The following is a 3,846-nucleotide window of genomic DNA, read 5'->3' on the forward strand; positions in this document are numbered from 1 at the left end:
TGACTGGGATCGCGGCCTAAATCAGCTTCTGGTGCCCTGGGCTCCCCGGAGAAGCCGGGATGGTGGTGACTGAGAGGACTGACCCCGGTGCACGGCGTGTCTTAAGTAGATTTCTGCTGCTCCGGCCTGCACCCACGTCTCTGTCTCAGTGGAGAGCTAGGAATTTGCGCCTGTGCTAAATAAAACTAATGCTTTTCAAAGCAGTGGTAGTGTTTACTTAAGATAGTTTATCCATGTGAGCTGTTAACACCAACGCCTGCTGCAGAGATACTGAGAGTTTAGGAGCAAACCTGTTCCTTCTGCTTATACCTTTACATTTTAACCCAGCAGAACAGAAGTGGTGCCTGTCAGACGCTGAGGTTTCCCCTACACAAGCCTCCAAGGAGCATTCTTCTCTCTCGTGTCCCACATGGGCAGCTGCTCAGCATCAGTCCGTGTGTGCAGGCTGCTTGGAGTGATGGGTCTCAGGAAACACGTGAAAGACTTTGCCTTTCCAAGTGCATCCCGAATATAGCCTGGAAAGGGGTGGTATCCAGAGGAGACCATACTGAAGCAGGCAGGCTTGGAAACCTGAGAGCTCAACACACAAAGTTTGGGGTGTCTCTTTCATCTTCCTTGTCGTGGTTTAACCTCAGTCGGCAACTGAGTACCACACAGCCGCTCGCTTACTTCTCCCCCCCGACCCCCAGTGGGATGGGGGAGAGAATTGGAAGAGTAGAAGTGATAGGAGGGGTCGACAAGCCAGCCAAAACCCCCGGCCCTGACAGCATCCCTGCAGGGAGCCCATACCTTCCCGAGATAGACCGGATCAAGCTCACAATCTAGGAAGGAACAACCTTTGGCGAAAAGCATTAGCGCTGGGAGTACCCCGGGTGATGCTGCACAGGCAGCCCACTGACCATATCCAGAAACTGGTTTAACCTCAGTTGGCAACTGAGTACCACACAGCCGCTCGCTTACTTCTCCCCCCTGCCCCGGCTGGGATGGGGGAGAGAATTGGAAGAGTAGAAGTGAGAAAAACTCATGGGTTGAGATAAAAACAGTTTAATAATGAAATAAAATAACAACAATAATAATGTAATAATAGTACACAAAGCAAGTGATACACGATGCAATTGCTCACCACCCGCCGACCGGTGCCTAGCCAGTCCCCGAGCAGCGGCTCCCCCGGCCAGCTTTCCCCAGTTTATGTACTGAGCATGACGTCGCATGGTATGGAATGTCCCTTTGGCCAGTTCGGCTGTGCCCCCTCCCAGCTTCTTGTGCACCTCCAGCCTTCTCAGTCGGTAGAGCATGGGAAGCTGAAAAGTCCTTGACTAGTGTAAGCACTGCTTAGCAACAACTAAAACATCGGTGTGTTATCAACATTGTTCTCATCCTAAATCCAAAACACAGCACTGTACCAGCTACTAAGAAGGAAATTAAGTCTATCCCTGCTGAAACCAGGACATTCCTAAACAGTGAAATGCAATTCCCAGATTTTTACTCTGGATTAGGATTTAAGCCCAAACTTTCCTCACTGCACCACTGATGCTGGACATGAAAACAGAACCAAACCAGAAGTCTCAGTAGACATGAAGCAGATGTTGTCCTCTTGCTATCCTCCCAGCTCCCACTGATCTAACCTGCAGCTTATGGGGATTGTACCCCACGGGATTGTAAATGGAGGCAGTTCTTCCCCGCTACTTCCCTCGCCCATGCTGAGCTTTTCCTCCAAGAAGGACTAGACATAATGCCATTCTGGGACCTGTCCACTGAGGACAAAACACTCCTGCTGTCTCTAGTCTTTACGTAGCTGATTGTTTTGCCTGTGATCTGCCCTGCTGCTGGGAGCAAAACAGCATGAACTTAAGAGATCACTCCAGGCCCCAGCCTCGGAGACACAGTTCCCAGCTGAGGGATGGGTTGTTTTCCATGTTCTTTTTGGTGAAATCCCCTGGGGCCTTGAAATTCTAGAGCAAAGCAATTAGCTTAGCACAGTTTATTACAAATTGTAGTGCAGGCTGCAAAAACAACAAAGAACTGTAGAGAGGATCAGGAGAAGTGTCTCTGCCAGCTGAGAGGCCAGAGCCCAAAACAGATGTGGTGAAGGACATGAATTTCTGAGCCAAAAAATCATCAAGGTCCCCAGGAAAAACAAGTAAAAATACATCATGAATGCTGTATGTTTCTCTTTTGAAGTCATAGTTTCTGTTTCTTTCCCTGCAACCCGGCAGGCTAGACATTTGAAAAAAAAAAGCATAGCTGAGATTTCTAATGCACTGATTCCAGAAGCAGAGAATTTGAAAAAATCAGTAAATACTTTGTCCACAAGTGTTGCCAATACTGCCATCACTTCCCTCCTCACTTATAAACCATTTCTCCAGTAGATTTTGACGAGAGTAATTTAATCAAATGCATACCTCATTTGAAGATATTTGAACCAATCTAAACTGTAAGAGAAGCATCAAGTTTACAAAGAGGACTGGAGCACAGAGATCCTCAGGGTCTCTCTGGTTTTCTGTTGACAGATTGTGTGTCAGTGAACCAATCCCTGCCTTTTTCTGCCTTGCTGTCAGCCTCTGGTATAATTTCTATGCATTTTGGGAGGGTGGAGAGACGGAAACATCCTTGGCACGCCATGGGATCTATGGAAGGAAGGAGAGACATGATTATGGGTTTATTTAGAGACATGCATGAGTACCAATTTCCTGTGTGGAAAGAAAAGACCATAACACAAAAAAGCGAGCTTCGTATTTTGCACAAAGTTGGCCCAGAAGCAAAGTAGCAGCCTCTCCCAGGCCTGCAACGTAGAAAACCCTCTGCACTGGCTGGTACTGATGGGAGGAGGGCTCCAGGAGGACCCAAAGGGACCTCCCCACAAAGGCAGCCCCTGTCCAGGGAGCTGGCAGTCATTCCCTAGTGAAACAGAAATTCTGCACGTGGCTTCAGTTTCCTTGTTTTGTTCTATATATTTCTGCATTGGCAACTGCTGAGAGCCTGACAGGCTCACTAGATATTTATTTCTGGACAAAAAAACTAGGGAAATAAGGATGGTTGCTAAATGTGCTTCCAACCTCAAAGCTGGTTAATGGTTCTGATATCACGGCTGGGGCTGCAGCACAACACACAGGGATGTGAATGCAGCTGACTGCAGTTGCTCAGGATTGAATCTGACTGGCTGGGTTTTGTGTCCTGGGACCAGATCTGGGGGCATAGTCCTTTTCTCATTGGCTTTAGGAGAGAAGCCTTCCCCTGTCCCAGCTGAGTTAAAAGGGAAAGCGAAGAGGTTGTTTTTATTTCCTGGAGTAGATTGCACACACTGACCATGGCATCTGAAAAGGTGAGAGCTTGGACAGGGTGGAAGCGTCCGGGAAAGCTGCCTTGGTGCTAGAGTTCAGATAGAGATGAATTGTCTGCCCTCTTGGCCTTCATCTCAAACAGCAGAAGCTCTTCTTGTTTGGAAAGAGGCCTGGCCCTGCCTTCCATGGCTGGAAAAGCTATTTCATGCCACGCAAATAGCCAGTGCAGGCGCTCGGCCCAATCAGCAGGGAATTTGTTTCAAAAATCTAAGATGGCATAGAAGTTAGCAACATCTGATAGGGACAAAGAGGGAAGCTTTGTAGGGGATAATTTTAAACTCAGTTGTGCATTGCTGGAAACATCAGGTGCAACTAAATATTCAGAGGGCCAGCATGAAAGACAGTGATACTACCTGTACACTCAAAACCAGGAACTGTCACTTTCAGAAAGGAGCCCTCTCTCCCCCAAATGTTGCTCGTCCCTGTCTTACAGTTTCTGAAATGCCTTCTGTTCATGCATTGTTCTCCTTACAACACTCTGGTGTTCTCACCATATAACCACTTT

This window comes from Pygoscelis adeliae, unplaced genomic scaffold (genome assembly GCF_000699105.1).
Source record: "Pygoscelis adeliae isolate BGI_AS28 unplaced genomic scaffold, ASM69910v1 Scaffold71, whole genome shotgun sequence".
Lineage (NCBI taxonomy): Eukaryota > Metazoa > Chordata > Aves > Sphenisciformes > Spheniscidae > Pygoscelis > Pygoscelis adeliae.